This window comes from Callionymus lyra, chromosome 16, assembly GCF_982586985.1.
Source record: "Callionymus lyra chromosome 16, fCalLyr1.hap1.1, whole genome shotgun sequence".
Taxonomy (NCBI): domain Eukaryota; kingdom Metazoa; phylum Chordata; class Actinopteri; order Syngnathiformes; family Callionymidae; genus Callionymus; species Callionymus lyra.
The window spans coordinates 21570311-21595085 of NC_141833.1; the positions used below are offsets into that span (position 1 = coordinate 21570311).

Below are 24775 nucleotides of genomic sequence, written 5' to 3' on the forward strand. Positions count from 1 at the left end.
TCTACATTCATTCCAGAGCAAAGAAACAGCCACTAGGTGACTCGATTAACTGGCAGCCGTTTTTTTCTCTTCTTTCTTCACTTTTAGAGATTTTTTTCCTTGGTAATTCTGGAGCTGCATATTTTATGTGTGCCATTAACCTCTGACTAGATAATGCAACATTTGCTGCAAACCCATCAACGGAATAACAGAAGATATTAAACCCATGCTGCTGCACAGGGATCCTGAAATAAAGACTCAAACAGCGAGAAAATGTTGTTATTATCGTGTTTATGAAGGATGTTTGTTTAGAAAAACGTGCTTCAAATAGTGAGTGCGAGGCTTCGTCTTGTCGCTCGAGTAAAACATAATTACCACAGATTCTCACGCGCCCCTGACAATATATTCACGTACTATTTATAAACACTTGAAATGTATTTGAGAGAAAAACAAGGTTCTGCTGGAATCTTAATGAATGATGAATTTTGAGAGATGGATTAGAAAACTCTGAGTTTGGCTCACGAAGGAGGCGTTTTCTTAGAAATTCTTTTTGTTCGATAACGATTACTTTCTCTATTTCCTTTTCTGCTGTTTACAAATGTTGTCACGTCAGGCTTTTGTTGCGATGATGGACACTATGTCTCTGTTCGAACCTCTTCAAGGTCACGCCATTTTCCTCATGAAAAGGAGATTTTATAACCAACACTAAGAACGTTTTTTGAACTGTATCAATAGAACTATCGTCAGTGAAGATATAAAGAAACCTCTTATTCTCTCTGTGGGATTCAGGGTTTGGATTTCTTTTATATATTACCATGTGATTCAGAAAAATAATACACTCTAAATATCAAACATGACTTTTCCCTTGAACTTATTGTGTTTAAACCTGAACACAGCAGTTGTGACCTGAACACACCAGTGTGCATCATTCAGGGACATTCTACGATCCTTGAGTCATTGTTTTTATTTCACTAAAATCTTATGTTATCAAATACACGTTTGACTGGCATCGATCTCTGAGCTATGCTATTATCAACTTGCAAAGCTAGCTTTTGAGCTAAGCTACCATTAATTTGCTAAACTAGCTATTTAGCCAAGCTATTACAGACTACCTAGGTTAGATGGATGGATGGATAGATGGATAGATGGATGGATGGATGGATGGATGGATGGATGGATGGATGGATGGATGGATGGATGGATGGATAGATAAGCTTTATTAGTCATTAAGCTATTATCAACTTGCTAAGCTAGCTATTGAGCTACACTATTATCAACTTGTTAAGCTAGCCTTTGGGCTACGCTATTAGGGAACTTTCTAATCTAAACATTGAGCTAAACCATTATCAATTTGCTAAGCTAGCTATTTAGCCTAGCTATTACAGACTTCCGAGGTTAACCATTAAGCTAAGCTTTTATCAACTTGCTAAGCAAGCTATTGAGCTAAGCTATCATCTACTCGCTAAACTATCTATTCAGCTAAACCATTATCAACTTGCTAAGCTAGCTATTGAGCTAAGCTATCATCAAATTGCTAAATTAGCTATTGAGCTTCGGTATTATAAACTTTCGAAGCTAGCTATTGAGCTAAACTATTAAATCTGTCTCATGTGCATTGAAATATATATATATATATATATATATATATATATATATATATATATACATACACATAAAAAAAGCACCTTTCTTCAACTTCTTCGACGAAAAAATAATTTAATTTATTGTGTCATTTATTGTCTTTCAAAGCAATGATATGCGGAAGTTTAATTTAAAAAATAAAAAATTAACCAACATCATGAATCATATGATCTTTATTGAAATATAAACCGTAAAGGAATTATGATACCGAAAAACAAAAACATATATACATATATATATATACATATATATATATATATATATATATATATATATATATATATATATATATATATATGTATATATATATCAGTGAATCAATATTTTTTGTCACATCCAACTAGCTACGCTTGTTGATCAATGACCAGCTAAACTGGCGTTTATTTTTACTTGGAGTTAAAGGTACAAAAAGGTGTTTGTTATAATCTTCAAATAACCTTTTTAATCAACAAAAAGAGCAAAATAAACGAATTGTACAGGTGATTGCATTACGTGTTGTAGTGAGCGTCTCTCGCCACCAGGGGGCTACTATTGTTGCTGCGCATCCTAGCGCAGAAGAAAGTTTGTCTTTTAATTCTTTGACAGAATCTGTTGTTACTTATTATTTTTAACATGTTTCTAACGTAGAGATGGATCTGAACCACGTGGTCATGGACGTGTTGAGCGTTTTTTATTTTAAATGAACAAACGTGCGTCAAATGTCTGATCGTAAGTGTGTGTCAATGACGCTATTGGTCGATACTAGTAATCGATGGATCGATCGATCTGGTCCCAGTGATGGTTCCTGACTCGATCTGTTTCGTCACTGGCACTGGCTCCAGTCACGTGACTCGGCGCTCCAGCACCAGAGAGTCCTCAGCATCAGCACCACCAGCTCAGATCCTGCTGCTCCTCTTTCTCACGCCATCCTCGGTGAGTACCTTCTCCTGCGGCTCTCCTCCGTCTTCTGCTCGGATGCGACATCCTGAGGAGGAGATACTCCCGCGAGGTTTTGGATCGTCTTGGTATTTTTTCTTTTTTTTTTCTTCCAGCCTCTTTCCTCCTCCTTTCCTCTTCTTCTTTCTTCTTTCCTGGCTTCTTCTCCGGCGCAATAATGTTCGCTTCGATGCGGTTTTGGTGCTTTTCTCAGGTCGGAGTGTTTCTGTGGTCGCAGGAAGTCCTCGTTTGGATTTTACACTTTGAGGATTTGTCTCGAGCAATAGGTGAGAATCCAACTTTGATGGACTTTATTTGGCTTTTAAAAAATAACTTTTCGCGACGATAAACGCTTTTGTTTTGAAGGATTTCGACGAGACGTGTTTTTAAATTCCTTCAGTGAACATGTTGATTTAACACACGATCTCAGAGATATTTATATTTTAAATGATATTCGCGTTAATAACGCAGTATTTGATTCCATATTATTCTGCTTTCAACTTGTTGCTGTTGCTTTTTTCCTGCACAACATTATTATTTTAATGTGTTGTTGAAAGATCCCTTGATTTATAAATAGATTAATATGGTAAAAAGAAACGTATTTAACAAGTAACTAATCTTAATTATTACTATATATATATTCCAAGTGTTATTCTTATCTTCACTTTAAAAGAAAATTAAACACACACCATGTTTTCCAGTTTACAAAGCTTTGTCTAAATCAAATTAAATATTTTTAAATGTACTGCTGTACTTTCTGAAGCTGACAGAGTTTTGACGAATCATTTATTTTTATTAGGGGATTTTATGAATCTATAGAAGTTTATAAACCGTGAAATATCTTCACAATCCAGATGTAACTTGACGTGATAATCTTTCATTTTTAATCAATTAGCTTCACGTTAAAATAATAGCCTCTTTGAGCTAATGGCTACGCTATAAATACATACTTTATTTAAGGTATTCCATGAACAGTTTTATACTTTAATATTTACAATGGATGATATAAAGTGTGTTGTTCTTATATTTTTGTGATTCTGATCCCAGAATAAAAGCAGATATTATTCATTCTTTCTGGACGATGTTCTACAGTAGTTTGTTCGAACAACAGTTTAAGTTGATGACGTTCTATTAAAAACCGCCGCAGGATCATTTTCACCGAGAACCTCGAGCTGGTCTGAGTGTCGTCACCGAAGAGGAAGTAAAACTTTGGGTTTCCTCGAGCTTTTGTGTTGTGTGACGAAGGATTTTCGCAGCGATAAAAAAGCAAGAAAACGTTGATTTACGGCCTCGACGAAGAGAAACAACGGCTGTAAACGTTGACTTTATTTACATGTGTTTACCTTCATTATCTTTGTGTTGTTTTAATCGCACAAACTTGTTCCTCGTCCGAAGCTCGGCTCGTGTTTATGGCGACGCCTGCCTCGTGAAGGTGATGTATGCGAAGAAAACACTTCTCTCTGGGAAAGACGGCAGCGTTTATCTTGGACAAACTATAACTGATCTGCCTCGTTCATCTTCCAGCTCACCTCCATTTTTTATCCTTCTCTCGGCTGCCATCTCGCTGCTCGCGCTCCTGCGTCTCTGCCGTGGATTGTTTATGTTTCTACTGCTCGATCTTGACTGAACTGACTAAACAATACAGAAGCACTTGGATCGTCAGAGGTTGTGTTTCAGGATTTATAAATGGTTTCTTGACGGTGAAAAGACTTCCTTCCTGTGAGTCAAGTGGTTGTTCTGATACGAGATAAGCTCCTCCCACTGGGTGTGTTGGTGTTTTGTTCATAAGTGAGGGGAAGGTTGGAGATTTAAAAAAAAAGGTTTGTGCAGAATCTTTAGTTGTCTTTTGGGTTTGTTGTTGTGAGAAAAAGAGCTGAGCCACAAGACAAAATATCTCCATTTACCAGGCGAACTACACAGTTTTGTTTGTCTGTAAATTGATTTTTTTTTAAGTTTATTTTCCTTTGCATGATAACTGTGAAAGTTTGTGAATAGTACTAATACCTGCTGTCCAATAAATACTACTGATGATCTTTCAAAAGCTGAAAAAAAAACCATCAGAATCAGAAAACATACAGTATAACCCCTACTGTAAAAAGAATGCAGTAATATTTGTTTTTGATACAATCTAAACTGTAAAAATACATATAAACTATTAAGATAAGTAATACAATATAACAAAATAAACTCAGTGACTCACACATTAAAGTGAGCAAACAATAAATACATACTTTAATTAATTTGAATTTTATAAATACAATGAAGAGAAATTATATTTGTTTAGAGGAAAACCACAGTTTCACATAATACAGTAATACATGTAACCCTTGTGTTTTCTCTGAGTCAAACATTTGTTTTCAGGCCTTCGGTTCATCTTGACCCAGAGGTTAATACTTTGCTTTCACAAACATGTACAGGTTCATTGTGCGATCCTAGGATTGTTGTTTGTACTTGTCAAGACAGTGTGTACTCTAGTGTGTACTCTAGTGTGTACTGATGGTTGTCATCGAACACACAGCGTAAGTGAATGAGGTTCAATGAAAGAGAATCTTAGGAGGTTCTCGTCTGAATCTGCTGCCGACGTCTCATAATCCTTTGATTACGTCTCTGACCTTCTCAGTCGTTTCAGCTCAATCTCAAAGAAAAAAAGAAAAAAAGATTTTATCGCCGTCAATCCTTCAGTCAGATTTCCCCGTGAAATGTTTCAATCCTTGCAGGATTTGGGCCTGAACCTCCCTCCATCATAGATTCCAGAGCGCCCGGGCCAGGTCAGGGGACAGGTGGAGGAAGCCGAGCATGAAATGTGCTTCTACGCCAACAATACTTATCTCTGGCTGGGGACGCGGCGCCGGAACATTCTATATAGACACACATGCTCGGAATGACTATGAGGCAGGAAGCTTCTGCTTCTCTGAAGATCTCAGGCTGACACTAATGTTCATGTCGAACTGAACTTTGATAAGAGTGTTTTTTTCTTTTATTATCTGTTCATTTTCATAAAATCATCACTTGAATGTGCACATCAAACAGAAATGACGTAAATGGACGAATTAAATTAAATGTTTTCAAGGCCATGCACGGATGTGACTGGATTAGATCAATCACTCGATCACTTTAATTTTGTAGGCGTTTATAATAGAGAAAAGTATTTTCATATTTTCTGTATTTTCGTGAAAAATATTTTTCTCTTCACAGCTTATTAAGGTTATCATGAGGTGAATATATTGTATTGAGTCATATAATGAGTTGAATATATTGTATTGAATCATATAATGAGTTGAATATATTGTATTGAATCATATAATGAGTTGAATATATTGTATTGAATCATATAATGAGTTGAATATATTGTATTGAATCATATCATGATCTGAATATATTGTATTGAATCATATAATGAGTTGAATATATTGTATTGAATCATATAATGAGTTGAATATATTGTATTGAATCATATAATGAGTTGAATATATTGTATTGAATCATATCATGATCTGAATATATTGTATTGAATCATATAATGAGTTGAATATATTGTATTGAATCATATCATGAGCTGAATATATTGTATTGAATCATATCATGAGCTGAATATATCGTATTGAATCATATCATGAGCTGAATATATTGTATCGTGAGCTGAATATATCGTATTGAATCGTATCGTGATCTGAATATATCGTATTGAATCATATCGTGATCTGAATATATCGTAACGTGAGCTGAATATATCGTATTGAATCGTATCGTGATCTGAATATATCGTATCGTGATCTGAATATATCGTATCGTGATCTGAATATATCGTATTGAATCGTATCATGAGCTGAATATATTGTATTGAATCGTATCGTGAGCTGAATATATCGTATTGAATCATATCATGAGCTGAATATATTGTATTTAATCTTATCATGAACTGAATATGTCGTATTGAATCATATCATGAGCTGAATATATTGTATTTAATCGTATCGTGATCTGAATATATCGTATCGTGAGCTGAATATATCGTATTGAATCGTATCATGAGCTGAATATATTGTATTGAATAGTATCATGAGCTGAATATATTGTATTGAATAGTATCATGAGCTGAATATATTGTATTGAATCGTATCGTGAGCTGAATATATCATATTGAATCGTATCATGAGCTGAATATATTGTATTGAATCGTATCATGAGCTGAATATATTGTATTGAATCGTATCATGAGCTGAATATATTGTATTGAATAGTATCATGAGCTGAATATATTGTATTGAATCGTATCATGAGGTGAATATATCATATTGAATCGTATCATGAGCTGAATATATTGTATTGAATCGTATCGTGAGCTGAATATATCGTATTGAATCGTATCATGAGCTGAATATATTGTATTGAATAGTATCATGAGCTGAATATATTGTATTGAATCGTATCGTGAGCTGAATATATCGTATTGAATCGTATCATGAGCTGAATATATTGTATTGAATAGTATCATGAGCTGAATATATTGTATTGAATCGTATCGTGAGCTGAATATATCGTATTGAATCATATCGTGAGCTGAATATATCGTATTGAATCATATCATGAACTGAATATGTCGTATGGAATCGTATCATGAACTGAATATATCATATTGAATCATATCGTGAGCTGAATACATCGTATCGTGATCTGAATATATTGTATCGTGAGCTGAATATATCGTATTGAATCGTATCTTGAGCTGAATATATTGTATTGAATCGTATCGTGAGCTGAATATATCGTATCGTCAGCTGAATATATCATATTGAATCGTATCATGAACTGAATATATCGTATTGAATCATATCATGAGCTGAATATATTGTATTGAATAGTATCATGAGCTGAATATATTGTATTGAATCGTATCGTGATCTGAATATATTGTATTGAATCGTATCGTGATCTGAATATATCGTATCATGAACTGAATATATCATATTGAATCATATCGTGAGCTGAATACATCGTATCGTGATCTGAATATATTGTATCGTGAGCTGAATATATCGTATTGAATCGTATCTTGAGCTGAATATATTGTATTGAATCGTATCGTGAGCTGAATATATCATATCGTCAGCTGAATATATCATATTGAATCGTATCATGAACTGAATATATCGTATTGAATCATATCATGAGCTGAATATATTGTATTGAATAGTATCATGAGCTGAATATATTGTATTTAATCGTATCGTGAGCTGAATATATCGTATCGTGAGCTGAATATATCGTATTGAATCGTATCGTGAGCTGAATATATTGTATTGAATCGTATCGTGATCTGAATATATCGTATTGAATCGTATCTTGAGCTGAATATATCGTATCGTGATCTGAATATATCGTATTGAATCGTATCGTGAGCTGAATATATTGTATTGAATCGTATCGTGATCTGAATATATTGTATTGAATCGTATCGTGATCTGAATATATCGTATCGTGATCTGAATATATCGTATTGAATCGTATCATGAACTGAATATATCGTATTGAATAGTATCATGAGCTGAATATATTGTATTTAATCGGATCGTGATCTGAATATATCGTATCGTGAGCTGAATATATCGTATTGAATCGTATCGTGAGCTGAATACATCGTATCGTGAGTTGAATATATCGTACCGTGAGCTGAATATATCGTATTAAATCGTATCGTGAGCTGAATATATCGTATTGAATCGTATCTTGAGCTGAATATATTGTATTGAATCGTATCATGAGTTGAATATATTGTATTGAATCGTATCATGAGCTGAATATATCGTATTGAATCGTATCGTGATCTGAATATATCGTATCGTGATCTGAATATATCGTATTGAATCGTATCGTGATCTGAATATATCGTATCGTGATCTGAATATATCGTATTGAATCGTATCATGAACTGAATATATCGTATTGAATCGTATCATGAGCTGAATATATTGTATTGAATAGTATCATGAGCTGAATATATTGTATTGAATCGTATCGTGAGCTGAATATATCGTATTGAATCGTATCATGAGTTGAATATATTGTATTGAATCATATCGTGAGCTGAATATATCGTATTGAATCATATCATGAACTGAATATGTCGTATGGAATCGTATCATGAACTGAATATATCATATTGAATCATATCGTGAGCTGAATACATCGTATCGTGATCTGAATATATTGTATCGTGAGCTGAATATATCGTATTGAATCGTATCTTGAGCTGAATATATTGTATTGAATCGTATCGTGAGCTGAATATATCGTATTGTCAGCTGAATATATCGTATTGAATCGTATCTTGAGCTGAATATATCATATTGAATCGTATCATGAACTGAATATATCGTATTGAATCATATCATGAGCTGAATATATTGTATTGAATAGTATCATGAGCTGAATATATAGTATTTAATCGTATCGTGAGCTGAATATATCGTATCGTGAGCTGAATATATCGTATTGAATCGTATCGTGAGCTGAATATATTGTATTGAATCGTATCGTGATCTGAATATATCTTATTGAATCGTATCTTGAGCTGAATATATCGTATCGTGATCTGAATATATCGTATTGAATCGTATCGTGAGCTGAATATATTGTATTGAATCGTATCGTGATCTGAATATATCGTATTGAATCGTATCATGAACTGAATATATCGTATTGAATAGTATCATGAGCTGAATATATTGTATTTAATCGTATCGTGATCTGAATATATCGTATCGTGAGCTGAATATATCGTATTGAATCGTATCGTGAGCTGAATACATCGTATCGTGATCTGAATATATTGTATCGTGAGCTGAATATATCGTACCGTGAGCTGAATATATCGTATTGAATCGTATCGTGAGCTGAATATATCGTATTGAATCGTATCTTGAGCTGAATATATTGTATTGAATCGTATCGTGATCTGAATATATCGTATCGTGAGCTGAATATATCGTATCGTGAGCTGAATATATTGTATTGAATCGTATCTTGAGCTAAATATATTGTATTGAATCGTATCGTGAGCTGAATATATCGTATTGAATCGTATCTTGAGCTAAATATATTGTATTGAATCGTATCGTGATCTGAATATATCGTATCGTGAGCTGAATATATCGTATTGAATCGTATCATGAGCTGAATATATCGTATTGAATAGTATCATGAGCTGAATATATTGTATTTAATCGTATCGTGATCTGAATATATCGTATCGTGAGCTGAATATATCGTATTGAATCGTATCGTGAGCTGAATATATCGTATTGAATCATATCATGAGCTGAATATATTGTATTGAATAGTATCATGAGCTGAATATATTGTATTGAATCATATCGTGAGCTGAATATATCATATCGTCAGCTGAATATATCGTATTGAATCGTATCATGAGCTGAATATATCGTATTGAATCATATCATGAGCTGAATATATTGTATTGAATCATATCATGAGCTGAATATATCGTATTGAATCATATCATGAGCTGAATATATCGTATTGAATCGTATCATGAGCTGAATATATCGTATTGAATCATATCATGAGCTGAATATATCGTATTGAATCGTATCATGAGCTGAATATATCGTATTGAATCGTATCATGAGCTGAATATATCGTATTGAATCGTATCATGAGCTGAATATATCGTATTGAATCATATCATGAGCTGAATATATCGTATTGAATCGTATCATGAGCTGAATATATCGTATTGAATCGTATCATGAGCTGAATATATCGTATTGAATCATATCATGAGCTGAATATATCGTATTGAATCGTATCATGAGCTGAATATATTGTATTGAATCATATCATGAGCTGAATATATCGTATTGAATCATATCATGAGCTGAATATATCGTATTGAATCATATCATGAACTGAATATATCGTATTGAATCATATCATGAGCTGAATATATCGTATTGAATCATATCATGAGCTGAATATATCGTATTGAATCATATCATGAGCTGAATATATCGTATTGAATCGTATCATGAGCTGAATATATCGTATTGAATCATATCATGAGCTGAATATATTGTATTGAATCATATCATGAGCTGAATATATCGTATTGAATCATATCATGAGCTGAATATATCGTATTGAATCATATCATGAGCTGAATATATCGTATTGAATCGTATCATGAGCTGAATATATCGTATTGAATCATATCATGAGCTGAATATATTGTATTGAATCATATCATGAGCTGAATATATCGTATTGAATCATATCATGAGCTGAATATATCGTATTGAATCATATCATGAGCTGAATATATCGTATTGAATCATATCGTGAGCTGAATATATCATATTGAATCATATCATGAGCTGAATATATCGTATTGAATCGTATCATGAGCTGAATATATCGTATTGAATCATATCGTGAGCTGAATATATCATATTGAATCATATCATGAGCTGAATATATCGTATTGAATCGTATCATGAGCTGAATATATCGTATTGAATCATATCATGAGCTGAATATATCGTATTGAATCGTATCGTGAGCTGAATATATCGTATTGAATCATATCATGAGCTAAATATATTGTATTGAATAGTATCATGAGCTGAATATATTGTATTTAATCTTATCATGAACTGAATATATTGTATTGAATCATATCGTGAGCTGAATACATCGTATCGTGATCTGAATATATTGTATCATGATCTGAATATATTGTATTGAATCATATCATGATCTGAATATATTGTATTGAATCATATCATGATCTGAATATATTGTATTGAATCATATCATGAGCTGAATATATCGTATTGAATCGTATCGTGAGCTGAATATATCGTATTGAATCATATCATGAGCTAAATATATTGTATTGAATAGTATCATGAGCTGAATATATTGTATTTAATCTTATCATGAACTGAATATATTGTATTGAATCATATCGTGAGCTGAATACATCGTATCGTGATCTGAATATATTGTATCATGATCTGAATATATTGTATTGAATCATATCATGATCTGAATATATTGTATTGAATCATATCATGATCTGAATATATTGTATTGAATCATATCATGAGCTGAATATAACGTTTTGAATCGTATCATGAGATGAATATATTGTATTGAATTGTATCATGAGCTGAATATATCGTATTGAATCATATCTTGAGCTGAATATATTGTATTGAATCATATCATGATCTGAATATATTGTATTGAATCATATCATGAGCTGAATATAACGTTTTGAATCGTATCATGAGATGAATATATTGTATTGAATTGTATCATGATCTGAATATATCGTATTGAATCATATCTTGAGCTGAATATATTGTATTGAATCGTATCATGAGCTGAATATATCGTATTGAATCATATCTTGAGCTGAATATATTGTATTGAATTGTATCATGAGCTGAATATATCGTATTGAATCATATCTTTAGCTGAATATATTGTATTGAATTGTATCATGAACTGAATATATTGTATTGAATCGTATCATGAGCTGAATATATTGTATTGAATCGTGATCTGAATATATCGTATCGTGAGCTGAATATATCGTATTGAATCGTATCGTGAGCTGAATATATCGTATTGAATCGTATCATGAACTGAATATATTGTATTGAATAGTATCATGAGCTGAATATATTGTATTGAATCGTATCGTGATCTGAATATATCGTATCGTGAGCTGAATAAATCGTATTGAATCATATTGTGAACTGAATATGTCATATGGTATCATATCATGAGCTGAATATATCTTATTGAATCATATTGTGATCTGAATATATCGTATCGTGATCTGAATATATTGTATTTAATCTTATCATGAACTTAATATATATCGTATTGAATCGTATCATGAACTGAATATATTGTATTGAATAGTATCATGAGCTGAATATATTGTATTTAATCGTATCGTGATCTGAATATATCGTATCGTGATCTGAATATATCGTATCGTGAACTGAATATATCGTATTGAATCATATCATGATCTGAATATATCGTATTGAATGAGCTGAATATATTGTATTGAATCATATCATGAGCTGAATATTTTGTATTTAATCGTATCGTGATCTGAATATATCATATCGTGATCTGAATATATTGTATTAAATCTTATCATGAACTTAATATATCGTATTGAATCGTATCATGAACTGAATATATCGTATTGAATCGTATCATGATCTGAATATATCGTATTGAATCATATCATGAGCTGAATATATTGTATTGAATCGTATCGTGAGCTGAATATATTGTATTGAATCATATCATGATCTGAATATATCGTATTGAATCATATCATGAGCTAAATATATTGTATTGAATCGTATCGTGATCTGAATATATCGTATCATGAGCTGAATATATCTTATTGAATCGTATTGTGATCTGAATATATCGTATCATGAGCTGAATATATTGTATTGAATGAGCTGAATATATCGTATTGAATCATATCATGAGCTGAATATATTGTATTGAATCGTATCGTGATCTGAATATATCGTATCATGAGCTGAATATATCGTATTGAATCATATCTTGAGCTGAATATATTGTATTGAATTGTATCATGAGCTGAATATATCGTATTGAATCATATCTTGAGCTGAATATATTGTATTGAATTGTATCATGAGCTGAATATATCGTATTGAATCATATCTTGAGCTGAATATATTGTATTGAATTGTATCATGAACTGAATATATTGTATTGAATCGTATCATGAGCTGAATATATTGTATTGAATCGTGATCTGAATATATCGTATCGTGAGCTGAATATATCGTATTGAATCGTATCGTGAGCTGAATATATCGTATTGAATCGTATCATGAACTGAATATATTGTATTGAATAGTATCATGAGCTGAATATATTGTATTGAATCGTATCGTGATCTGAATATATCGTATCGTGAGCTGAATATATCGTATTGAATCATATCATGAGCTGAATATATTGTATTGAATCGTATCGTGATCTGAATATATCGTATCATGAGCTGAATATATCGTATTGAATCGTATCGTGATCTGAATATATCTTATTGAATCATATCATGATCTGAATATATCGTATTGAATCGTATCATGAGCTGAATATATCGTATTGAATCATATCATGAGCTGAATATATTGTATTGAATCGTATCGTGAGCTGAATATATCTTCTTGAATCATATCGTGATCTGAATATATTGTATTTAATCTTATCATGAACTTAATATATCGTATTGAATCGTATCATGAACTGAATATATCGTATTGAATTGTATCATGAGATTAGTGTTTCTTTACAGCTTTAATTTACGGCCATAATTATACATATTTTCTTTCATTCTGTTGCACATATTTATGTTAACAACACAATTCAATATTAGTTATTTTTTTATAGGCATTTGCAATGAGATTAATGAGCTCAGACAGACAGCAGGTGGAAGTAACTCTCCAGAACTGACTTGCTGAGCTAACACGCTGCACGCGAGAGCAACAACCTTCCGTTCTGCACTACAGAGAGTAACAACGCTAAAAGTGATTCACGTAAAATCACTTCCTTGTTGATCTTTAAAACCTACAGGGAAATCTCAATGAATTCACCTTAAAGGACGTTTGGCTTCAGCGTCTCTGAGCCCAGCATCCATGACAGCACACCTTCTTGTATCGCAACACAGAGTCCATCTTCCCGAAGACACGGATGAAAGCGGCGTTTGAGGTGTGCAGGTCAAAGATACGAGGAGTCTCTTATTTATGAAGATCCACGGACGGATGATGGAGTTTGTGAGGCGGCAGATCTACACACGTGAACAAACCTTCTCTCACTTCTGCCATGCATTATTCATTTGCTTATACCCAACGCTCCCTATTAGCTCTCTTCTTTCCTGGCGTCTTCCGAACACATTCCACATCGGCATAAGTCCCAATCCTCCCCGACATCTCGATATTCTCATCCTCTGGCAGAAGCAGCTGCCGAGTAAACAACAGCATGTATATATAAACGCACCTGATGCTTCTCTTCCATCACGAGATGCACCATTAGTTCGGCAGCAGCTCCTTTTATTCTCATTCCACAAGATGGCCATGATTTCAGCACCGTGGACAGCTGCCAACACTTTATTACTCTGGCAGATGAAGCTCTGCTGCCCGGAGTGTCTTCGCTCACTAACCTCTAGCCTCCACGATGCTCATGTCTTGTTCCATTTTGAGCTCTGACCTGCTTTTAGAGAAGTTTGAGAAAGAGACTCAATTCTTTCGCAGCGGTTGCTGCTAAACTCAGACGAAAATCTTCGTAGATGTTAAACAAACTCTTGAAAATGGACTGAGTTTCTGTGTTTCTGAAAGAAAAGGAATCAAACGTTGAGGACAAAAGCAGACCTGGATGTGTCGAAACTGTCATCGCCGTGACGATACATCAACACGTCTTTCAAGGAGCGCTACCACATGTATACACTAGCATAGATCTCCAGGGATTCGAACCTTCATTGACGGGATCTGAAATGCGCATTTCAAGTTAGCATAGCTCCTGGAAGCTTAATGCTATCTCAACATGGATCAGGAGGATGAAAAGACTTCTCTCCCCTCCAGACCAGGAGTGTCACTCTTAAGATGATCCAGCTTCTACGAAAATTCAATGTATGTAGATGTACCTTCATGACCACAAGCCAGTATTGCACATCCCGATTGGTGTGTTTACGTATCACAGTACAGGGACAACAATACAATTTATAGTGATAGTGTAGTAACAAGGATATATGTGTAGTATTGTCCAGTACTTGACTCTGGTGTTGTGATAGTGTAGTAACAAGGATATATGTGTAGTATAGTCGAGTACTTGACTCTGGTGTTGTGATAGTGTAGTAACAAGTATATATGTGTAGTATTGTCCAGTACTTGACTCTAGTGTTGCAGAATTTACAGACCACATGACTCTTGACGAAGTCGGAACTGCTTTCATTTGTTTTTAAACCAAAATATGTCTAAACCTCAGCTTTAAAAGCTGCTGGACTCACTGTATCCTCTCGTCCTCAGTCGTAACTGCTTTCATTTGTTTTTAAACCAAAATATGTCTAAACCTCAGCTTTAAAAGCTGCTGGACTCACTGTATCCTCTCGTCCTCAGTCGTAACTGCTTTCATTTGTTTTCAAGCCAAAATATGTCCAAACATCAGCTTTAAAAGCTGCTGGACTCACTGTATCCTCTCGTCCTCAGTCGTAACTGCTTTCATTTGTTTTCAAACCAAAATATGTGCAAACATCAGCTTTAAAAGCTGCTGGACTCACTGTATCCTCTCGTCCTCAGTCGTAACTGCTTTCATTTGTTTTCAAACCAAAATATGTCCAAACATCAGCTTTAAAAGCTGCTGGACTCACTGTATCCTCTCGTCCTCAGTCGTAACTGCTTTCATTTGTTTTCAAACCAAAATATGTCCAAACATCAGCTTTAAAAGCTGCTGGACTCACTGTATCCTCTCGTCCTCAGTCGTAACTGCTTTCATTTGTTTTCAAACCAAAATATGTCCAAACATCAGCTTTAAAAGCTGCTGGACTCACTGTATCCTCTCGTCCTCAGTCGTAACTGCTTTCATTTGTTTTCAAACCAAAATATGTCCAAACATCAGCTTTAAAAGCTGCTGGACTCACTGTATCCTCTCGTCCTCAGTCGTAACTGCTTTCATTTGTTTTCAAACCAAAATATGTCCAAACATCAGCTTTAAAAGCTGCTGGACTCACTGTATCCTCTCGTCCTCAGTCGTAACTGCTTTCATTTGTTTTCAAACCAAAATATGTCCAAACATCAGCTTTAAAAGCTGCTGGACTCACTGTATCCTCTCGTCCTCAGTCGTAACTGCTTTCATTTGTTTTCAAACCAAAATATGTCCAAACATCAGCTTTAAAAGCTGCTGGAGTCACTGTATCCTCTCGTCCTCAGATGTCACTGCTTTCATTTGTTTACAAACCAAAATATGTCCAAACATCAGCTTTAAAAGCTGCTGGACTCACTGTATCCTCTCGTCCTCAGTTGTCACTGCTTTCATTTGTTTACAAACCAAAATATGTCCAAACATCAGCTTTAAAAGCTGCTGGACTCACTGTATCCTCTCGTCCTCAGTTGTCACTGCTTTCATTTGTTTACAAACCAAAATATGTCCAAACATCAGCTTTAAAAGATGCTGGACTCACTGTATCCTCTCGTCCTCAGTTGTCACTGCTTTCATTTGTTTACAAACCAAAATATGTCCAAACATCAGCTTTAAAAGATGCTGGACTCACTGTATCCTCTCGTCCTCAGTTGTCACTGCTTTCATTTGTTTACAAACCAAAATATGTCCAAACATCAGCTTTAAAAGATGCTGGACTCACTGTATCCTCTCGTCCTCAGTTGTCACTGCTTTCATTTGTTTACAAACCAAAATATATCCAAACATCAGCTTTAAAAGATGCTGGCTCAGACTTCTTGCGGGATTTCATTGTTCCTTTAGCTGCAGAGGACATAATGACCTACAAAACAAAAATGAACAAACGCTGTAAATATGTTTATTGAAAAATTTTAAAAAAAATCGGATTATTTCATTTTTGACACAATTTATTGAAATTGAAACCAGAAAACAAATGTTATAAAAAACATAATTTGAAACCAAATAAAGAATTTAAAAATAATGTATATATTTTGTTACTGATACGGTGATGTTATATTTGATATATATATATATATATATATATATACTGTATATATAACAATTAACAATGTTTCTTTTTGTGAGCACCTGATTTTTCTATGATGAATCATTTGACTCATTTAATTTCTTAATCTTCCAAACACCAAATCAGCAGGTTGTTTTTGTTTACACACGACTGATCCAGTTCAAATCTTTCAGTTCTCTGACTGAATTGGCAGAGCTGATGACAAAGAAAGCTGCCCATTGGTTAATTTTCTAACTTGCAGAGCGGCTCGTCCAATCAAACGGGACCATCACAAACATGGTCTCCCTGGACCGTGTAGTGTCAATAAACTTGTGTTCACGGAATAAAACATCAAAGTCAAAGTAAAACAAAACAAAAAATATATATATTTTTGCTGTGAGTTCAGGGTTAGGGTCAGAAAAGTTGGATGTCATCAGACGAGCTGATGTCAATCAAGTGTCTTGATAGTTAAGAGGCGTCTATTTTTTAACGTCGTGATAGAACTCAAACTGATCTACGATCACAAGAGAGTCGAAGTGTGTATGAATTCAAGGAACACAGTGTCAGGATTACGCAGCGAGTCATTGCAGATATACGAGGTTCTAAAACATTTGTGTTGACCTCAGTGTCGAAGAGATGTTTGGAGCTTAAAGTTACGACAGTCCTTGGATTTAACTGCGTGGAGGACGAGAGAATCAGTGGATGTTCGGACCTGCTTGTTAATTTACGTTCCTCTCTTAAGAGTCGGTCCTTGAGCAAACAGTGGTGATAAAACAAAAAAAAACTCCTGGAAAAAGCTCATGATTCTCTCACAGCCACATTTGTAGCCGCGAGGGTCTTGGTTGGGGAGTCGGTGAGGGGTCTTAACGCCTCCGGGGACCTTCTCTCTCGTTCAAACATCCAGGAACCTTCTTCTGTGAGGAAACTTTATGCAGATTTCCTTTAACTAAGCTTTGCATTATTGATACTTGAATAAATATGGAGACAGAGTTTTGTTAAACAACGTTTGTTTTTATTTCTTTGTTCATGTGGATTTTTGCATTTTTAAAAATGGATGAAACTGATCATTGACTTTTCAGCTGTTCAATCACATGTAGTTCAAACATACTTTGAAGTTTGACTTGACGCTGGTGAACAATTTGATTAAAATTATGTTGAAGCCTCATTATTTAAAGTTTAATTAACTTGATGAGGAAGAAATGTTTGATGAAATGTTTAGATGAAAACGTTAAATAATTGATTGTTTGAGTCAGTTTTAGTTGATGCAAATCTAAAAGGTTTTGTTTTAGTTTTATTCATAAAATGATAAATAATAACATTAAATAAGAAATAACTCAACGTTAGAGGCACAGCTAAGGTAACTTTAGCTCTTTGTGAGAAGCACAAACTAACTACCTGTAGCTTTATTTTGCTAGCTAGCTTTAGCAAAACATTAGCAACACAACCAAACTAACTTTAGCGTGATGTTAGCGTCACGTCCAAGATGACATTAGCTCTATGTTGGAAGAATAAACAAGATAACTTTAGCACGACATTAGCAACACAACCAAAATAACTTTAGCGCTATGTAAGCATCACGGCCAAGCTGACATTAGCTCTTTGTTGGAAGCATAAACAAGATAACTTTAGCATGACATTAGCAGCACAACCAACCTAACTTTAGCACGATGTTAGCGTCACAGCCAAGCTGACATTAGCTCTAAGTTAGAAGCATAAACAAGATAAGTTAAGCACGACATTAGCAACACAACCAACCTAACTTTAGCACGATGTTAGCGCCACAGCCAAGCTGAAATTAGCTCTAAGTTAGAAGCATAAACAAGATAAGTTTAGCACGACATTAGCAACACAACCAACCTAACTTTAGCACGATGTTAGCGCCACAGCCAAGCTGACATTAGCTCTAGGTTAGAAGCATAAACAAGATAAGTTTAGCACGACATTAGCAACACAACCATGCTTAATTTAGCATGACCTTAGTAGCACAACCAAGCTAACTTCAGCACGAGATTAGCAGCAAAACCAAGCTAATTTAAGCACATGCTAACTGAACTAGCCTGTTATAAGCAGTCCAGAGTTATTTGGGAAACTAAATGTTTACAATGAAATGTATGGTTGTCAAGTGACAGTGTACAGTGTGTATAATATTTGTTAAACACTAACTTAACATTTTCCTCTTTCTAGGGGATTATATTCAAGTTAATCAATAGATCTTTGTATCATTTCGTGGGCATTTTCAACGTCTGACAAAATACGTACGAATGTTTAATGTCTAATCACAGTCATGACATTAACCGTTTTTAGATTTTCTTAATAAACTTTTGTTTAGGACGAGCTTAGTGAGCAACTCTCCGTGGTCGAGGTTCTCAAGTCCTCAGGAGCGACTGTCGATCGTCGTCCTCAGACGTTGGTGGACGACACTTGTTTCATGGAAGTCTCACTTGCTCTGTCCTGCTCTTTAATCTTCATTGACAACGATGAAAACTCAAGTATCCACGTGAGCAACGTGGGTTGAAAATGAAACTCAATGAAACTCATTTCAAGAAAAGAATCATTGAATAGAAGCCAGTCGATTAAAAAAGCTCGTCCTTGTGTAAACAAGAATTTATTTGCATTTAAATCAGCAGCTTTTATTCTCCGCGTCTTCTTTTGTCCGCTCAACAATGAAGCGCCGCTCCTGACTTTCATTCACTCCTCAATGTCATTTGATTCGTATTGAAATTCCGTGGTGTACAGCGTTGGAAGTAAAACTTCCTCTTCTCCAGCAGAATCCACAGTCCAGTGGTTGATGATAATTACCCGGCGCTGACCCACTTACTCTCCTCCGGCGCAGCCAGGGATACATTTGGCCGTCACGCCGGATGTAAATAAAGGAATTTGGGAAAAAGTGTCGCTGCCAAGTATTGTGGCAATGAATGTGGAGGTTTACATGTCCTCAGGCGTCGCTTTGTTTTCTTCTCCTCGTACGAAAACCTGCTTTTGAGCCGAGAAGATTCTGTCTCGGTGTGAGAGCAGCTCGACTCGTGACCGTCGAGAGGAAACAAACCTGCAGGAGAAGCAAATCCAAACAAAAACACACTTATTTAACATAACTATCAAGAAACCACGATCATGTCCAAAAGTAAAGACTTTCCTTGTCCGAGGAATATCCAGGGTCCGTCCCGGGACCTCCTCCTAGTCAGACATGCCTGGAATATCTTTGCTGAGTCTCACTTCTCGCAGGAGCCCAAGGTCTCAAGTTCCCACATAGGCTGACAATCTGATATTTTATTTATGAGTGATTGACATTTTATACTCACTACTCTGACTATTTTTGTTTTTGTTTATTTTGAATATTTGTAGCACAACCAAGCTAACTTTAGCACGACATTTGCAGCACAACCAAGCTAACTCTAGTACAATGTAAGTAGCACAACCAAGCAAACTTTAGCACGACGTGAGAAGCACAACCAAGCAAACTTTAGCACGACATTTGCAGCACAACCAAGCTAACTTTAGCACGACATTTGCAGCACAACCAAGCTAACTCTAGTACAATGTAAGCAGCACAACCAAGCAAACTTTAGCACGACGTGAGAAGCACAACCAAGCAAACTTTAGCACGACATTTGCAGCACAACCAAGCTAACTTTAGCACGACATTTGCAGCACAACCAAGCTAACTTTAGCACGACATTTGCAGCACAACCAAGCTAACTTTAGCACGACATTTGCAGCACAACCAAGCTAACTCTAGTACAATGTAAGCAGCACAACCAAGCAAACTTTAGCACGACATTTGCAGCACAACCAAGCTAACTCTAGTACAATGTAAGCAGCATAACCAAGCAAACTTTAGCACGACATTTGCAGCACAACCAAGCTAACTCTAGTACAATGTAAGCAGCACAACCAAGCAAACTTTAGCACGATAATAGTAGCACAACCAACCTTACTTTAGCACAACGTTAGCAGCACCGCCAAGCTAACTTCAGCACGACGTTTGCAGCACAACCAAGCTAACTTTAGTACGATGTTAGAAGCACAACCAAGCTAAATTTAGCAATACGTAAGCAGCACAACAAAGCTAACTTTAGCACAATTTTAGCAAAAAACCAAGCTAACTTTAGCACAACGTTAGAAGCACAACCAAGCTAACTTTAGCACGATAATAGTAGCACAACCAAGCTAACTTTAGCACAACATTAGCAGCACAACCAAGCCAACTTCAGCCCGATAATAGCAGCACAACCAAGCTAACTTTAGCACAATTTTAGCAGCACAACCAAGCTAACTTTAGCACAACGTTAGAAGCACAACCAAGCAAACTTTAGCACGATAATAGTAGTACAACCAAGCTAACTTTAGCACAACTTTAGCAGCACAACCAAGCCAACTTCAGCCCGATAATAGCAGCACAACCAAGCTAATTTTAGCACGACGCTAGAAGCACAACCAAGCTTACTTTAGCACGACGCTAGAAGCACAACCAAGCTAACTTCAGCCTGATAATAGCAGCACAACCAAGCTTATCTTAGCACGACGCTAGAAGCACAACCAAACTAACTTTAGCACGACGTTAAGAGAACAACCTATTTTATTTATTTCTGTATATGTTGAATACTTGAAAGTTAGAATCTTAATTATTTTTGTTTAAACCTACAACTCTAAGAAAGTTTTATTATTAAAAAACTTTTTTTTTTAACATTATATTTAGCGATGTCATTATTCACGTCATTAATACACTGTTTACAAAAAGTCCCCACAATCCAACATACAAGAAATACACAATAGTAATAATAACAATAAATGACATATTAAAATCATAAAAAATCAAAACAATGAAATGTCTAAATGTACAGAATACATCCCTGTACTTGTACATGTTCAATATAACTTCGAGGAGGTGGAAACGCTCCACGTGTTCAGATAAATGTGTGTATTACGTGTGTAATGCAGTTATGGGATGTTGACGCCGTGGTTCTTTCTTATAGGTTTGTAACTGAGATGAAATGTGTCGCGGCGTCGATAAAGCTAGTCACAGCTAATGTGCTCCGAGATTATAGCTTTCATTTTCCTGTGTTGCACCAAAAACCTCTTTGTATTGGAGGTTACAGGAGAACAAGCGAGCGATAGAACGAAGACGAGCGGCGCTCCGGGTACCTGGGCTTATTTCCATCGCACTTTAGGTCACATTGTGTTTTATCTGGGCGCCCTCGCCCCGACGTCCCGGCTATAGGTGTCCCAGATCAGATTACAGAACAACTCAGTTAGCCGCGCTCACCTCGCCGATATGAATTCCATTACAGGATAGAGGAGAGGAAAAGATGATTAAAAAGACAAAAGTGTGTATATATATATATATCAGGACGACGAGCGGAGAACGTCCGATACGAGGGTCAGGATACGGCGAGAGAAAATACAGCATAAAACTTGTTCAAGTATGTTTAGAAACTTTGATTAAAACAGGATTATTAACGAGTCTGATTTTGAAATTAGATGCAAAATCAACTTTTTACCGCCTTGAACATTAGTTTCCTTTCAGTCAAAAAGTCGTACCTAAGATTATTTGTGGTGATTTATATTCTGGTGGAAACAACAGAACATGTTTTTAAATAAACGTCAACGTCTCCTTGTTCTTCTGTTCATGCATTAGTTCTTTAATTTACAACATTTTTGTCCATTTAAAGGTCGACTAAAGATCGACTCTGGTGTCATGAAGTGAATGTTCTTCAAGACGCAGTAACTTCTCATCATGACCATGTTTTACACTTTATTACTTTATAAAGTTGCTCTGAAATCTGGACGAACGAGAGGTTACAAGAGTCCATTATGACGTAATAATGGTTTCACTCCTCCAGCTGTAATCACACCTGTTTTGTTTACACAAACCATTGATAACGCGTGGTGACAAACCTCCATGCTTGACCAATCACAGCAGAGTAGGTGTGGTTATGGTCAAGATTTTATCTCCAGATTTTCAGTGGGCGGAGCTTAAGATCATTTTCTAACGTCAATGTTTCAATGAAAAGAGAGTTTTTTACAAACACACACTGATGATACAATAGAGTCACACATCACAACAACGTACACACACTGATGATACAATAGAGTCACACATTAAACAACACACACACTGATGATACAATAGAGTCACACATCACAACAACACACATACACACACTGATGATACCATAGAGTCACACATCACAACAACACACATACACACACTGATGATACCATAGAGTCACACATCACAACAACACACACACACTGATGATACAATAGAGTCACACATCACAACAACACACACACACTGATGATACAATAGAGTCACACATCACAACAACAACACACACACACTGATGATACAATAGAGTCACACATCACAACAACACACACACACTGATGATACAATAGAGTCACACATCACAACAACACCCACACACTGATGATACAATAGTCACACATCATAACAACACGCACACACTGATGATACAATAGAGTCACACATCACAACAACACACACACACTGATGATACAATAGAGTCACACATCATAACAACACGCACACACTGATGATACAATAGAGTCACACATCACAACAACACACACACACTGATGATACAATAGAGTCACACATCACAACAACACACACACACTGATGATACAATAGAGTCACACATCACAACAACACACACACACTGATGATACAATAGAGTCACACATCACAACAACACACACACACTGATGATACAATAGAGTCATACATCACAACAACCCACACACTGATGATACAATATAGTCAAACATCACAACACGCACACACACTGATGATACAATAGAGTCACACATCACAACAACACACACACACTGATGATACAATAGAGTCACACATCACAACAACACACACACACTGATGATACAATAGAGTCACAGATACACACTTTAGTTAAACTTGATTCATCTATTGGTTTATATTCATGCTTGTTCAAGCTTTTACTTTTTAAGAACAAACACCACTTTGTTTATATATTTCAAAAACTTTCTTTCTCTTTTCGGAGTGTTTCTGTTTGTCAGCATCAGAAATGCCTCAAACTCTTGATGTTTTGCTTTTTCATTTTCTGGTCTATTTGTTTACAGAAACAGTTTGTTTGGTTTTACAAACTTCTGACATTTGGGTTTTGAAAAAAAAACTGTAACCATGAATAGCTAGTATTATTGTGAAGAATCTGTAGATACTATGACTAGCACGATACAGTTTCAACAATACTATATTGTGACACTGTAGTAACAAGATATATGTGTAGTATTGTCCAGTACTTGACTCTGGTGTTGTGATAGTGTAGTAACAAGTATATATGTGTAGTATTGTCCAGTACTTGACTCTGGTGTTGTGATAGTGTAGTAACAAGTATATATGTGTAGTATTGTCCAGTACTTGACTCTGGTGTTGTGATAGTGTAGTAACAAGTATATATGTGTAGTATTGTC

The 24775-nt window shown here is 35.2% G+C and overlaps 1 protein-coding gene across 3 annotated transcripts in view; it reads left to right on the forward strand.

Annotated features, from left to right (window-relative positions):
- Positions 1 to 2406: 2406 nt before the first annotated feature.
- LOC148064150 (RNA-binding Raly-like protein) overlaps positions 2407 to 24775 on the forward strand; it is a 69573-nt gene continuing 47204 nt past the window's right edge. The window contains exons 1-2 of one of the 3 annotated variants that reach the window (XM_087810863.1): positions 2407 to 2532; positions 2750 to 2822. The gene's annotated coding sequence lies outside the window, so the exon portion shown is untranslated. Of the gene's footprint in view, positions 2533 to 2600; positions 2625 to 2749; positions 2823 to 24775 lie in introns of those variants that run through there. The other 2 variants (XM_087810864.1, XM_087810865.1) reach the window with 2 other exon arrangements.